Here is a 17,760-nt window from a genome sequence, read left to right on the forward strand (position 1 = left end):
AAGACACAAGCAAAGAAAAAGACTACAAACAATTTATTATCATTATCAGATTCAATGAATCTGATCCTTTCTGCCCACTTCACCCATGAACACAGTACACACCAAATCATAGAAGACAGGAGCTAGGGAGAGTCAAAGAGGTGGAAGTAAGAATCTGAAGGATCTCAGCCCAAAATCTCCTTAAGCTGATAAGCAACTTCAGCAAAGTCTCAGGATACAAAATTAATGTGCAAAAATCACAAGCATTCTTATACACCAATAACAGACAAACACAGAGCCAAATCATGGGTGAACTTCCATTCATTGCTTCAAAGAATAAAATACCTAGGAATCCAACACACAAGGGATGTAAAAGGACCTCTTCAGGAGAGCTACAAACCACTGCTCAGTGAAATAAAGAGGACACAAACAAATGGAAGAACATACCATGCTCATGGATAGGGAAGAATCAATATCATGAAAATGGCATACTGCCAGGTAATTTTATGAGTCCAATGCCATCCCCCATCAAGCTACCAATGAGTTTCTTCACAGAATTGGAAAAAACTGCTTTAAAGAAGTTCATATGGAACCAAAAAGAGCCCACAGCATCTCAAGACAATCCTAAGTCAAAGAACAAAGCTGGAGGCATCCACGGCTACCTGACTTCAAACTATACTGCAAGACTACATTAACCAAAACAGCATGGTACTGGTACCAAAACAGAGATATAGACCAATGGAGACAGAACAGAGTCCTCGAAATAATACCACACATCTACAGCCATCTGATCTTTGACAAACCTGAGAAAAGAAACAAGAAATGAGGAAAAGGATTCCCTATTTAATAAATAGTGCTGGGAAAATTATTTAGCCATGAAGTAGAAAGCTGAAACCCGGATCCTTTCGCCTCCTTATACGAAAATTAATTCAAGATGGATTAGAGACTTAAATGTTAGACCTAATACCATAAAAATCCTAGAAGAGGAAAAGGAAACCTAGGTAGTACCATTCAGGGACATAGGCATGGGCAAGACTTCATGTCTAAAACACCAAAAGCAAGCAGCAGCAAAAGCAAAATTGACAAATGGGATCTAAGGTAAACTAAGAGCTTCTGCACAGCGAAAAACTACCATCAGAGTGAACAGGCAACCTACAGAATGGGGAGACATTTTGCAATCTACTCTCATCTGACAATTTAATATATCAGAACCTACAAAGAACTCCAACAAATTTACAAGAAAAAACAAACAACCCCATCAAAAAAGTGGGCAAAGGATATGAACAGACATTTCTCAAAGAAGACGTTCATACAATAACAGACATATGAAAATGCTCATCATCACTGGCCATCAGAGAAATGCAAATCAAAACCACAATGAGATACCATCTCACACCAGTTAGAATGGCAATCATTAAAAGTCAGGAAACAACAGGTGCTGGAGGATGTGGAGAAATAGGAACACTTTTACACTGTTGGTGGGATTGTAAACTAGTTCTAACCATTATGGAAAACAGTATGGCGATTCCTCAGGATCTAGAACTAGATGTACCATATGACCCAACCCCTGTCCATTACTGGGATATACCAAAAGGATTATGGTATACTGCTATAAAGACACATGCACCGCATTATGTTTATTGCAGCTATTCTAATAGCAAAGACTGAATCAACCCAAATGTCCATCAGTGACAGATTGGATTAAGAAAATGTAACATATACACCATAGATATTAGCCGCAAAAGGATGAGTTTCGTCCTTTGTAGGGACATGGATGCAGCTGGAAACCATCATTCTTAGCAAACTATCACAAGAACAGAAAACCAAACGCATATTTCTCACTCATGGGTGGGAACTGAACAATGAATCCCACTTGGACTCAGGAAGGGGAACATCACACACCGGGGCCTATCATGGGAGGGAGGGGAGGATTACATTGGGAGTTACCTGATGAAATAGCCGAGATGATAGGTGCAGCAGACCAACATAGCACAAGTATACATATGTAACAAACCTGCCGCGTTATGCACATGTACCCTACAACAAAGTATAATAATAACTAAGATTTAAAAAATATGTAAAAGAATCTGAAGGAAGGGAAGGAGGTTGAAGGGATTGGTGCTACAGGAAGCTAGAGGGGAGAAAACATCCTAAGAAGTAAGAAAACTATCAGCTTGACTGAAGGGGATTCTGGGGACACAGGTACTAGATGTAAGTTATGTGGGGGCAGTCAGAGAGGGGAGACAGGAGACAATTAAATCATCAATAAGGAGATGTAATCACTGAACCTGAGTGCAGGAGTTCATTCAGAAGAGGAGAATGCTACAAGGAGGTTGGTTCTAGGACCAGAGGATCAAATACTGTTTATCTGTATAGTACTGTATCATGCTCATGTAAACATGTAAGAAGGGCTCGGAGTTATTTGGGAGAAATTTAACTACCAATTTATACTCTTTAATGGCCTCCCAGTGCACTTAGACAAAAATATAATCTCTTTAGCTGGCCTACCAGACCTTGAGTTGTCTGGTCCCAGCCTCTAAATTTCCATCTCTTGGGACGCCCAACTTAGTTTCCTATGCTCAAGCTATACAGGCTTCTGTAAACACTTACATCTCATCTGAAGGTCTTCACTTATGCTATCTCTCTGCCAGGATCCCCCTTTTCTAATTTCTTTCCTGGCTCACCTCTCATATCTTCGTTGTAATTTCATTTCCTCTAAAAGCCCCTCCTTGATTTCTGAACATTAGTTAGTTCTCCCCATCATTCCCTTGTAACTGGATCACAGGAGGTACTCAGTGAATACATGTTGGCATCCCAGGTAAACTTGATCACTTACTATTTAATGTTTCAACAAGATGATTTTGTAGTTAGTGTTTCACTGGTACTTTTTCTTTGTTCTTTTATAGTATGTATTGCATTGTATTGGAATATTTGTTAACTTGTCTCTCTCTCCCACTAGACTGAGAGTTCCTCAAGGGTATGGATAAGGGTATATTTTATTTGCTTTTATATTCCTTGTGATTAGCACAGAGCCAAGCATATAGCAAGGGCCAAACATTTTTTAGTTGTTGTGATAGCTAAACTGTAGAATTTAAGGAATTCTGTTATTTAACAATGGTCAGATAATTTGTCTGTTTGAATACATGTTTTGTCTGGCCAACAGTCAGCCAGTGATGGTCTCACTCAATCTGAATAATCTTGGCAAGAAAGAAAGAAGAGAGCCCTATGAATTCCAATGTTCAGAACATTCAGAAGGGAGTATCACTCAGAAGGGAGACTTTTGACCCATTCTAAGTAAAGTATGCAGCGATCTGTACATGTAGTCCTAGTGCACTGTGGTCTGTAAAGTAGAGAAGTATCAGACCACCCTGCAGGGTAATGCGTGGCTTGCCCAGTAAAAATTTTCACTTTTCTTCTGTTGAAAGTGCATATCCTGGATTATGATCCAGGCAGGTCTGGAGAAAAATCAGACCTTGTTTATTTTCCCTCTGTAAGCAGTGTTTTATTTTTCCTTGTCTTAGTCTGTTTGGGCTGCTATAACAGAATTCCATAGACTGGATGGCTTATGAATAACAAAAATTTATTTCTCACAGTTATGGAGGTTGGGAAGTCCAAAATCAAGGTAGTAGCAGATTTGGTGTCTGTGAGGTCCCACTTCATAACTCACAGATGGTGGTCTTCTCACTATGTCCTCACATGGTGCAAGGGGTGAAGGAGCTCTCTGAGATCCCTTTTATAAGGACAGTAATTCTGTTCATGAGGGCTCCACCCTCATAACCTAATCACCTCCCAAATATTCCACATCCTAATATCATCACATTGGTGATTAAATTTTAACAGGTGAATTTATGGGGACACAAATATTCAGCCAATTATATTTTTCATCAATTTAATTTTCATGCTTAAAAGAACTGGGGAAATGAGAAAAGGCAGAGAGATAGAGTATAAGAAAGAGAGTCTGCCAGTCTCACTTCAATTCTGCAAGCACTTTGTTCAGCAACCACAGAAGGAAACAAGGAGTAGATGTATCTATACAATCTGTTGGGGAGGGAGAGGAGTGGCATACAAAGAGTCTGCAAATGAATGCAATGGTTGGAAGTATAGTCATACACTGCATAACAATGTTTGGTCAATGCCACACCACATATGTTATGGTGGTCTCATATGATTATAATAGTATACTTTGATTGTAAATTTTGAAATGTTTACATAAGTCTTGATACACAAATATCATTGTATTATAATTGCCTACAGTATTCAGTACAGTACCACAATGCTGTACAATTTTGTAGCATAGGAGCAACAGGCTATACTGTATAGCCTAGGTGTGTAGTAGGCTATACTATCTTAGGTTTGTGTAAGTACACTCTATCACATGTGCATGATGACAAAATTGCCCAAGAACACATTTATCTGAATGTATCTGCATCATTAAGCAATGTATGACTGTATACAGTGAGGGTCACACAACGTGTACCTACCAGCATGTGCAAAGAATGATGATTTGGGAAAGTAAAAGCTCATATCTATTTGGGAAGAGAAAAAGTATCATGAGACTTTTAGGCCAAGAGCCACTGACTGAGGTTACTAAAGAGGAGTGGATCTGAGTCAGTCTGTCTCCTTAATTCGGGTAGTATACTGTTTTCAGTCTGAACAAAACTTGTAAAGGAGGCCATAAAATGGTCAAACTGATGACAATTAGAAATCAGCTGGGTTAGGGAGTGGAGGATATGGCGAGGTTAGTAACAGCATCTTTCTTTTCTTTGTCAGAAAACAAGAACATCTTCCATTGTTATGTTTCTCGGTTCTTGGCTGCCTTTCTTCCAGATCTTGAAGATTTAAAAATTGTCCTGTAGTGAACAAGTCCTTGATTAGTTTTTTAATCCTAATCCAAATACAATTTTAATTCTAAAGAAATGCTGTTGGAAGAGGATAACACAGGCTATTTTGGAGATGACTCAAAATGGGCTTGGCATTATTGCCTTTGGGAGCAGAAGTCTGATTATGCTTCAGAAAGTTTATTTCCAGATTTTAGTTCCAGGGTGGAACTAACTTACTCCACTTCTTATTTTGCAGCTTCATTTGTCCTGCGTAATAAATATGCACACTTTACTTCTCACTTCCTTTACCCACTCCTTAATTGACCTTTATTGCTGATGACCCTGATAACTTCAAATGTCATACAGATGGAGGTGGAAGAGTAAGCTCATCCAGATGTTTGCTATGTAAGAAATCACTTAAATATACTTTTTAGGCATTGAATCTCAAGAGAATAATTTTGGTTACAACCGTGATGCTCTTCAATCTGACCAACTTCAAGTAGGTGCTCAGTAAATATTTGTTGATAGAAATATTAAGCAAATAATTTTTTTAAATTTTGGTGTTTTTTTTTTATGTATTTATTTATTTTTAAATTATACTTTAAGTTCTGGGATATATGTGCAGAACATGCAGGTTTGTTACATAGGTATACATGTGCAATGATGATTTGCTGCACCCACCAACCCGTCATCTACATTAGGTATTTCTCCTAATGCTATCCCTCCCCTAGCCCCCCATACCTCGGCAGGTGCCAGTGTGTAATGTTCCCCTCCCTGTGTCCATGCATTCTCATTGTTAAACTCCCACTTATGAATGAGAACATGCGGTGTTTGGTTTTCTTTTTTTTTTTTTTTTGAGACAGAGTCTCGCTCTGTCCCCCAGGCTGGAGTGCAGTGGCCAGCTCTCAGCTCACTGCAAGCTCCGCCTCCCGGGTTCCCGCTATTCTCCTGCCTCAGCCTCCCGAGTAGCTGGGACCACAGGCGCCGCCACCTCGCCCGGCTAATTTTTTGTGTTTTTAGTAGAGACGGGGTTTCGCCGTGTTAGCCAGGATGGTCTCGATCTCCTGACCTTGTAATCCGCCCGTCTCGGCCTCCCAAAGTACTGGGATTACAGGCTTGAGCCACCGCGCCCGGCCTGTGTTTGGTTTTCTGTTCCTGTGTTAGTTTGCTGACTTAAGAGGACTCAAGATACAGACTTGAGGTATAATTTGTCTTAGTCTGTTTTGTGTTGCTATAACAGAATACCTGAGACTAGGTAATTTATAAAAATAAAGTTTATTTGGCTCATGATTCTGGAGCTGGAAAGTCCAAGATTGGGCAGCCCATCTGATGAGGGCTTCACACTTCCTCAATTTATGGCAGAAAGTGGAAAGGGAAGCAGGTGTGTGCAAAGAGACATGCAGGAGAGGTTGGAGTCACTGCTCTTTCAGGAACTAATTAATTCTCTAGAGAGTGAGAACTCACTTAACTCCTGCAAGAGGGTATTAATCTATTCACCCATGAAGCAAACACCTTCCAGTAGACTCTACCTTTGAACACTGTGTCATAGTGGGGATCACATTTCTTTTTTTTTTTTTTTTTTGAGGCCCAGTCTCGCTCTGTCTCCCAGGCTGGGAGTGCAGTGGCGGATCTCAGCTCACTGCAGCTCATGCCTCCCGGAGTCCCACGCCATTCTCTGCCTCAGCCTCCCGGTAGCTGGGACTTGGCCCTTCACCTCACCCGGCTAGTTTTTTTTGTATTTTTAGTAGAGCGGGGTTTCACCGTGTTAGCCAGGATGGTCGATCTCCTGACCTCATGATCCACCCGTCTCGGCCTCCCAAAGTGCTGGGATTACAGGCTTGAGCCACCGCGCCCGGCCTTGGGGATCACATTTCAACGTGAGTTTTGGCAGGGGCAAACCACTCCAAACCATAGCACAATTCATTCATGTGGTCAACACTGTCCTACAGGGGTTACATATGGTGTAATTAAGGATTATTGAGACAGAGGAGACATACTCGTTCACTGATGACATTTTCCTGCAATATTTTTGTTTATGACAAATGAATCTCGATGTGTTGGTAGAGAGTCTGGGTCACAGCTAATCACATGTTTAGCAGGCTATGGCAGCTGTGTAAAGAATGAAAAGCAAACAAAACAGTGTAAAGAGCTTTAGAAGACAAGTATAATAGATTTTATTTCATTAAAAATGTATGTAAAAATCATTACAGCCACAGTGAAAGGAACTGGGACAAGATTTGCAACAAGTTTTGATAAGAAATGGTTAATCTGCAATAATAAAATGGTCCCCTAGAAGCAGCGGTGCTCTGAGTCTCCTATTGAAAATACCATAACAAGCATGTGGCTCCTTCACCAACAACCAAGGGATCAAGGTTCTCTCACCAAAATTGAGTAGAAGGCTGGCGTGACCCACTGAAAGAAGGAAGAGCAGTGTGTTGCAACAGCCCACCTGAAAGCCACACAGGGCAGGGATGCCCTTTTCCCCCAGCCAAGGAAGGAGGTAAGTGAGTCCACTATGTTCCATGAAAAACTGTGCTTTTTTCATGGAACTGTGCAACCCACAGATTGGAAGATCCCACTCATGAACTCACGCCACTGAGGCCTAGTGTTCCAACCCTGGAACAAACAGATTCTTACAGCCTCTCAGCTGGAATCTGCTTAAGCCTACTGAACTCCCAGAGGGAGGGGTGACCAGCACCAGCTGCAGCTGCCTGCTGTCTAAGCCATTTGAGTTCCTTGGGGGAGGGGCAGCAGCTAGCAAAAAACAACCTGATGGAGCTGAAAAACACAGCATGAGAACTTCATGAAGCATACACAAAGTATCAACAGTTGAATCAACCAAGCAAAAAAAAAAAAAAAAAAAAAAAATCAGAGTTTGAAGACCACCTTACTGAAATAAGACATGCAGACAAGAATAGAGAAAAAAGAATGAAAAGGAATGAACAAAGCCTCCAAGAAATATGAAACTTCATAAAAAGACTGAATCTATGATTGATTGGAGTACAAGAAGGAGACAGGGAGAAAGGAAACAAGCTGGAAAACACACTTCAGATTATTATCCAGGAGAACTTCCTCAACCTAGAAAGACAGGCCAACATACAAATTCAGGAAACACAGAGAACATCATTAAGATACTCCACTAGATCAACCACAAGATACATAATCATCAGATTCTGCAAGGTTGAAATGAAGGAAAAACTGTTCAGGGTAACCAGAGAGAAAGGCAGGTCACCTACAAAGGGAAGCCCATTAGATTAACAGTGGACCTCTCAGGAGAAACTCTACAAGCCAGAAGAGATTGGGGACCAATATTCAACATTCTCAAAGAAAAGAATTTTCAACCCAGAATTTCATATCCAGCCAAACTAAGCTTCATAAGGGAAGGAGAAATAAAATCATTTATAGACAAGCAAATGCTGAGGGATTTTTTTTTTCCCCCCACCAGGCCTGCCCTGCGAGAGCTCCTGAAAGAAGCACTAAATACAGAAAGGAAAAACCAGTAGTGGCCACTGCAAAAACACACCAAAATATAATGACAAATGACACTATGAGGAAACTGCATCAATTAGTGTGCAAAATAACCAAATAGCATCATGATGACAGGATCAGATTTACACATAACAACACTAAACTTAAATGTAAATGGGCTAAATGCCCCAATTAAAAGGCATAGACTGGCAAACTGGATAAAGGGTCAAGACACATCAGTGTGCTGTATTCGGGAGACCTATCTTATGTGTAAAGACACACACAGGTTCAAAATAAAGGAAAAGAGGAAAAGTTGCCAAGCAAATGGAAAGCCAAAAAAAAAAAAGAGTTGCTGCAATCCTAGTGTCTGACAAAACATACTTTAAACCAATAAAGATCAAAAAAGACAAAGAAAGGCATTACATAATGGTAAAGGGAACAATTCAACAAGAAGGGTTAACTATTCAACTATTCTGAATATACATGCACCCAATACAGGAGCACTCAGATTCATAAAACAAGTTCTTAGAGATGTACAAAGGGATTTAGACTCCCACACAGTAATAGTGGTAACCCACTGTCAGTATTAACACCCACTGTCAATATTAGACAGATCAATGAGACAGAAAACTAACAGGGATATTCAGGACTTGAGCTCAGCTCTGGACCAAGTGGATCTGGTAGATGTGTACAGAATGCTCTACTTCAAATCAACAGAATATACATTCTTCTCAGTGCCACACGGCACTTATTCTAAAATCGATCATATAATTGGAAGTAAAACACTCCTCAGCAAATGCAGAAGAACTGAAATCATAACAAAAAGTCTCTCAGACCACAGTCCAGTCAAACTAGAACTCAGGATTAAGAAACTCACTCAAAACCACACAATTTCATGGAAATTGAACAACCTGCTTTGGAATGACTCCTGGGTAAACAATGAAATTAAGGCAGAAATGAAGAAGTTCTTTGAAACAAATGAGAACAAAGAAACAACACACAAGAATCACTGGAACACAGCTAAGGCAGTGTTAAGAGGGAAATTTATGGCACTAAATGCCCACATCAGACAGCTAGAAAGATCTCCGATTGATACCCTACCATCACAGTTAAAAGAGCTAGAGAGGCAAAAGGAAACTAATCCAAAAGCTAGCAGAAGACAAGATCAGAAAAGAAGGAGATAGAGAAATGAAAAACTCTCCAAAAAATCAATGAATCCAGGAGCTGGGTATTGAAAAGATTAAAAACATAGATAGACCATTAGCTAGACTAATGAAAGAGAAGAGAGAGAAGAATCAAACAGACACAAAAAAAATGATAACTGGGACATCACAACTGACCCCAAAGAAACACAAACTACCATCAGAGAATACTATAAACACCTCTATGCAAATAAACTAGAAAATCTAGAAGAAATGGATCAATTCCTGGACACATACACCCTCGAAAGACTAAACCAGGAAGAAGTTGAATCCCTGAATAGACAAACAACAAGCTCTGAAATTGAGGCAGTGATTAATGGCCTACCAACCAAAAAAGCCCAGGACCAGACAGATTCACAGCCAAATTCTACCAGAAATAGAAAAAGGAGTTGGTACCATTCCTTCTATTCCAAACCATTAAAAAGGAGGGACTCCTCCCCAACTCATTTTATGAAGGCAGCATCATTCTGATACCAAAACTGGGAAGAGACACCACAATAAAAGAAAACTTCAGGCCAATATCCGTGATGAACATTGATGTGAAAATCCTCAGTAAAATACTGGCAAACCAAGTCCAGGAGCACATCAAAAAACTTATCCACCACTATTAAGTCAGCTTCATTTCTGGGATGTAAAACTGGTTCAACATATGCAAATCAATAAATGTAATCCATCACATAAACAGAACCAAAGACAGAAACAACACGATTATCTCAACAGACGCAGAAAAGACCTTTGATAAAATTCAACATCCCTTCATGTTAAAAACTCTCCATATACTAGGTATTGATGGAATGTATCTCAAAATAACAAGAGCTATTTATGACAAACCCATAGCCAATATCACACTGAATAGGCAAAAGCTGGGCACATTCCCTTTGAAAACTGGTACAAGACAAGGATGCCCTCTCTCACCATTGCTATTCAACACAGTATTGGATGTTGTGGCCGGGGCAATCAGGCAAGAGAAAGAAATAAAGGATATTCAAATAGGAAGAGAGGAAGTAAAATTTTCTCTGTTCGCAGATGACATGATTTTATATTCAGAAAACCCCATCATCTCAGCCCAAAAACTTCTTGAGCTGATAAACAACTTCAGCAAAGTCTCAGGATACAAAAATCAATGTGCAGAAATCACAAGCATTCCTTTACATCAACAATAGGCAAGCACAGAACCAATCATGAATGAACTCCCATTCATAATTGCTACAAAAAGAATAAAATACCTAGGAGTACAGCTAACAAGGGATGTGAAGGATTTCTTCAAGGAGATCTATAAACTACTGCTAAAGGAAATAAGAGAGGACACAAACAAATGGAAAAACACTCCATCCTCATGGGTAAGAAGAATCAATATTGTGAAAATGGCCATACTGCCCAAAGTAATTTATGGATCCAGTGCTATTCCCATCAAACTACCATTGAACTTTCTTCACAGAATTAGAAAAATAAACTATTTTAAATTTCATATGGAATCAAAGAAGACCCCATATAGCCAAGACAATCCTAATAAAAAAGAAAAGCTGGATGCATCATGCTACCTGACTTCAAACTATACTACAAGGCTACAGTAACCAAAACAGCATGGTACTGGTACAAAAGCACACATAGAGACCAATGGAAAAGAACAGAGAGCTCAGAAATAACACCACATATCTACAACCATCTGATTTTTGACAAACCTGACAAAAACAAGCAATGGGGAAAAGATCTCCTATTCAGTAAATGGTACTGGGAAAACTGGCTAGTCATATGCAGAAAACTGAATCTAAACCCCTTCCTTACATCTTATACAAAAATTAACTCAAGGTGGATTAAAGACTTAAATGTAAAACCAAAACCATAAAAACCCTAGAAGAAAACCTAGGCAATACCATCCAGGACATAGGCATGGGCAAAGTCTTCATGACAAAAATGCCAAAAGCAATTGCAACAAAAGACAAAATTGACAAATGGGATCTAATTAAGCTAAAGAGCTTCTTCACAGCAAAATAAACTATTGTCACAGTAAACAGACAACCTACAGAATGGGAGAAAATTTTTGCAATCAACCCATGTGACAAAGGTCTAATATCCAGAATTTACAAGGAACTTAAGCATATTTACAAGAAAAAAATCCTATCAAAAAGTGGGCAAAGGATATGAACAGACACTTCTCAAAAGAAGACATCTATGTGGCCAAAAACATGAAAAAAATCTCAACACTGCTGATCATCAGAGAAATGCAAATCAAAACCACAATAAGATACCATCTCATGCCACTCAGAATGGTGAGTATTAAAAAGTCAGGAAACAACAGATGCTGATGAGGATATGGAGAAATAGGAATGCTTTAACACTGTTGATGGGAATATAAATTAGTTCAACCATTGTGGAAGACAGTATGGCAATTCCTCAAAGATCTAGAACCAGAAATACCATCTGACCTAGCAACCTCATTACTAGGTATATACCTAAAGGAATATAAGTCATTCTTCTATAAAGACATATCCACATGTATGTTTACTGCAGCACTATTCACAACAGCAAATACATGGAACCAACCCAAATGCCCTTAATGATAAATTGGATAAAGAAAATGTGGTTCATATACACCATGGAATGCTATGCAGCCATAAAAAGGAATGAGATTTTGTCCTTTGCAGGGACATGGATAAAACTGGAAGCCGTCATCCTCAGCAAACTAACACAGGAACAGAAAACCAAACACTGCATGCTCTCACTCATAAGTGGGAGTTTAACAGGAAGAACACATGGACACAAGAGAGGGCAACAACACATACCAAGGCCTCTTTGGGGGTTGGGGTGAGGGGAGAGAACTTAAAGGATGGGTTAATAGGTGCAGCAAACCACCATGGCCCACATATACCTGTGCAACAAACCTGCATGTTCTGCACATATATCCTGTTTTTCTTTCTTTTGAAAGAAATAAAGGAAAAAAAAATCCAAGAAAACCCAGAAATGGTTAATCTGCTTAGAGTAAATTGTGCTCACTGAAACCAGTAAGAAAAGGATAGCACCCCAAAAGATAAATGAGCAAGAAACATAAATAAGCAGATTTCAGTAGAGAAAATTACGTACCTATTTAACACATAGCTTTAAGACTAATAAAAAGCCAAAAATAAAAAAGAATAAGATTTTTTTTCTTATATTTTAGTGACAAGAAATATATATCCTAACACCATATGGACACAGAGAAACAAACATTCTTATGTATTGGAGGTGAGGCTATAAATCTGTTTGATCTTTCTGCAAAGCAATATGGTTATTTGTGTCAGGAGATTTAAAAATGTTCATTTCATGGAATACTATGCAGCCATAAAAAGAATGAGCTCATGTCCTTTGCAGGGACATGGATAAAGCTGGAAACCATCATCATCAGCAAACTAACACAAGAACAGAGAACCAAGCACCGCATGTTCTCACTTATTAAGAGGGAGTTGAACAATAAGAACACATGGACACAGGAAGGGGGAACATCACACACTGGGGCCTGTCGAGGGGTGAGGGGAAAGGGGAGGAAGAGCATTAGGACAAATACCTAATGCATGTGGGGCTTAAAACCTAGACAACAGGTTGATAGGTGCAGCAAAGCACCATGACACATGTTTACCTAGGTAACAAACCTGCACGTTCAGCACATGTATCCCAGAACTTGAAATAAAATTTTTTAAAAAGTTCTTTTCCTTTGGCCCAGTAATGTTGCTTCTAGAATATATGCCAGAGAAATAAACAGAAATGCATGAAAAATATTGTGAGCAAAGATGTTCATTGCTGCACTGTTTCTAAGAATAGAAACCTGGAAACAAGGAAGATGCCTCAAGTAGTAAACAAACGAACAAACAAAACAAAACTTAATTGCAGGGTTCCATGTGTTAGAAATATTTTGCAAATTTTGAAAATTAAATTTAAAAATGTTTCTAGCAAGGTAAGAAATGATTATGATACACTACTGTATGAAATATGCTTAATACAGGAAACGACAACAAAATCAAGAATACAAAGCCAAGACAGCAGTATGACAAAATGTAGCATGCTTACTTCTATGGAGAGATTATAGGCAATGCGGATATTTTTCTTTGATCTGGTCTTTAATTTGGTGTGCATTGCCCATATTTTCCACAACGGGATATATTATAAATTTTAGGAAGAAAAACAAACACCACCACAAAAGGAATTAGGGCTGTGTGCGGTGGCTCACGTCTGTAGTCCCAGCACTTTGGGAGGCCGAGGCAGGCGGATCACGAGGTCAGGAGATTGAGACCATCCTGGCTAACAAGTGAAACACTAAAAAAAAAAAAAGAAAAAAAAAAAAAGTAGCCGGGCGCCTGTAGTCCCAGCTACTTGGGGGGCTGAAGCAGGAGAATGGAGTGAACCCGGGAGGCGGAGCTTGCGGTGAGCGGAGATTGCGCCACGGCACTCCAGCCTGGGCAACAGAGCGAGACTCCGTCTCAAAAAAAAAAAAAAAAAAAAAAAAGAAGGGAAATAGTACAGAGGGGCAGAAAAACTTGGGCCACATTCTAAAAGCATTCTCCTCCTCTGGCTTCTGACTTCATATTCTTTAGGCAGAAACTTCACTGACATCCTGATCCTGGAACTGCAAACTGCAGGTTCTCATTTGTGTTAGTCTTCTAAACCATTTCGCTCTGTAGACAATACACAAGCTCTTTGGATTCAGGAGACTCATAAATTCATTCTATGGTCGAAATACAATTACCATGTTCCGTTACTGTGGACTTCAAAGTTAAGTTTCTGGTTTTTCATGAGCTGGGATTTTTATTACTAGAAATGGGGTTTGGTTGGAAGGCCAGGTGAGGAAAGATGTAATCCTTATGTGTTGTAGCATGTTATTTTGTGATAAAGCCTCTCTATATGAAACTAGTGTGTCAGAGGCGTTTGAACTAGAGTGACTCCATGTTGAATAGGGACTGGGTAAGATGACCTGCTGGCTGCATTCCCAGGAGGCTAGGCATTCTTAGCCATAAGATGTTTATGGTTAAGGAAGCAGATTATTAATGTGTACTAAAGAGACCCAGGACTTCATAGACCCAGGAAATATCCTGATGTCCTGATAGCTCAAGAACAAAAGCATTTTTAGTTTAAAAATTAGTTTTCCTTTAAAGATATTATAGATTTTTGCAAAAGTTGGCAGTTACACAAAGATTAACAATCCTATGTCTGGAGGCCTTGTACTAGATGACATCTTCCCCCCCCCCCTTTTTTTTTTTTTTGCTTTGTTATCTTATACATAAACAAGCATTGTAGCTAAGGTGGGCTCATTCCTCCCCTTACTGTCAGGAACACCCTGCTGTGTTTATGGAGTAGCCACTCTTTTGTTTCTTTACTTCTTTAATAATCTTGCTTTCACTTTACTCTCTGGACTTAACCTTGAATTATTTTTTGTGTGAGATCCAAGAACCCTTTCTTGGGGCCTGGATTGGGTGCCCCTTTCTGGTAACAGAGAGCTAACCAGGAACTCTAAAATCCAGAAAGTATAGTCAACTGAAATGATCCAGAACAATTGGATTTAAATTTATTTTTGTTTCTCATTTTCAAGTCCCTTGTATGTTTATTAAGACAATTACTGCTTCCCCAGATTTTGCCTCACACCATCACATAAATGGAGGGGATTTCTATTAGGTAGTGTGAAAGGGAGATAAAATCTTGGGACCCTAAACTCACTATGTGAGAGGAAAAGTTAAGCTTGGGGACAGAGTCATGGAAGAAAAACTACCTTCCTTTTGTTCCTAAACAGATAGCTGCAAAATATTAATAGAAGGTTACAGAGCTCCCCAGTTGGCCTCTTTCACCCTGACAATGTTAGTTAATAGCTTATGTTCACAGGTGAGGGACAAAGACAAGACTAGAAATTATCCCTCCAGCCACCCGAAGATGGATGCACATTTGACTTCTACCGTGTGTTTGCTTTGTCTTATGTTAAATGCAGATTTGCTGAGCATGAGACAAATGCATGATTGACTCTTCCTCTTTCCCTTTCTGGACACTTTTTCCCCTTTAAATATTGAAGTCTTCAAAACCCTCTTTTGAAAAATCACAAGCCACAGATCCCACTATAACTTATGTGTCTTTTTCTTAGGCATGTCCTCAACCCTGGCAAAATAAACCTCTAATTTATTATAAATACATATATGTAAAATAAATCTTTGATTGAGACCTGTCTCAGACATTTTTTGGTTTACAGTAGCTTCATAGCCTAATTTGTATCTGGCAATGTACATGACAAAAAAATTTAAGATCCACATCTATAGATACCACATTTTTTCCTTTCATTTCTTTTAATATAAATAAAGTTTTCCCTCAGGACTGTTTAAACCAAGTTTGAAGACGTAAGATTGTCCGCATGCTAATGTTATTGTAAAGAAAATAGAGGAAAAGGTATAATTTCCCTTTCTCAAAAATGAAAAATAAAGAGGACAGGTTTTAATAGAATTTAATGACAGAATGTTCCTTGGTCCTAACATTAATCGTGGAATATAACTTCTGAAATATTTTTTTCAAAGTTGTGGAAAAAATAAATAAAAATGAAGTTTGGATTTTTAAAATGTTTAAAAACAGAGCATGTACTACTGGGGAGGTCTGCCTAGTAGCCAAGTAACTGATGGTGTTTAGAAAGACTCAATAATCTCTAAGATAGAGAACACTGTTTTTAGTTTTTCCCCAAAGTAGATCAGTGTCTTGTACAAACTGACAACAAATTATAATTTATAAACAGTGGAAAGACTGGTAATTTATAATAACACTGTTGTGGCAGCACAGTAATATAATAGGTCTCCAAATATTTGGTATAGAGAGAACACAAGATAAGAGTTCTCAGTTTATCTTAGATTGTATTAGTATAAGGACTAGCAGTCACTTCACTGTTGGGTATGTGGTAGAAGTCCATACACATGTTCGGTTAAGATGAAATGGGGCTTTCTGCCTAGGATATCATCTTCCTTTCGTCTCTTCCTCAAATGGTTTATTGATAATAGTTTTATCTCCAAAATGGAAGCCAAATGAAAAAGGACAAAATGATCCCAAGAGAAAAAAGAACTCTGTCAAGAATAATATAAGCAAGTTAAAAAACAACCATATATGACTTGTCATTAAAAAATTTGCTTTCCACTTGTAGAATGATTTTTTAATGATCCCCAATTAGAGGAAAATATTTCTTATTTTTAACCTTGTGAGCTCTCCTTGACTCAGGTATGGCTACATTCCAAAGCTGCTTGAAGGGAAGAAAGGGATTAGCTGTGGAATGGTGAATTCACTGTAGTTTCCACTCATGGATATAAACTTTAACAGCTGTCAAGAAAAACAAAAAGTAAGCATTCTGGTGTTACATGTATATGAAAGCAAACATCAGGCTTTTTGGATTCGTTGGGATTGTAACTGCTTTGCAATGTTTAGGTTAATATTTCTGTGTTTTGCTCTTACTTCAGATATTTTAATATGTTAAAATTCTGGCCTTAGATTCCTAAATAAGAGGAGGTTTCTAGGTATTTTAATTTGGGGAAGAAGACCTGTTGATTGAGAAATGTCATCTCAAATAACCAAAACCAAAATACCATGAGAATATATTAACCCAAATATTATAGTTAAGACAAAAAATCATATTGATGCACTTCTGAAAAAGATGGAATAACAGATATCGAATATACCTTCCAACCTGAAATAACGAAAATACCAGACACAATATATTAAATGACAGTTTTCAGGTCATTGGCTTTAGACAATGGAGGACAGTGACTTCTGGGAGATAGGAAACCAGCCCCATGTAGCGAAGGGGAGCCCAGGTGGAGCCCAGGTGGAGCCCAGTGGCCTCCTTGAATTGAGAAAATGGCGTTGAAAATCAAAATACCAGCAAACATTTTTGTGAATTGGCAAGCTGTTTCTAAAATTCATGTGGAAATGCAAAAGATCTAGTATAATTAAAATAACTTTGGAAAAAATGAATACATTTGGATAACTTATACTATGTCACTTGAAGATATAGTAAAAGGTTCAATTATCTAAATAGTGCTATACTGGCATCAAAATAGGAAAAAAGATCAATGAAAAAGAACAGAGAATCCAGAAGTAGACCTGCACATTCATCATTAATTGATTTTTGACAAAGTTGCAAAAGTAATTCAATGGAAAAATAAGTTTTTCAACAAGTGGAATTGGAATGCAAGTTGAGCATCCTTAATCATAAAATCCAAAATCTGAAATGCTCCAAAATCAGAAAGTTTTTTAGCTCTCACATGATGCCACAGGTGGAAAATTCCACACATAAGTACTTAACACAA

Source organism: Papio anubis, chromosome 12, assembly GCF_008728515.1.
Source record: "Papio anubis isolate 15944 chromosome 12, Panubis1.0, whole genome shotgun sequence".
Classification (NCBI taxonomy): domain Eukaryota; kingdom Metazoa; phylum Chordata; class Mammalia; order Primates; family Cercopithecidae; genus Papio; species Papio anubis.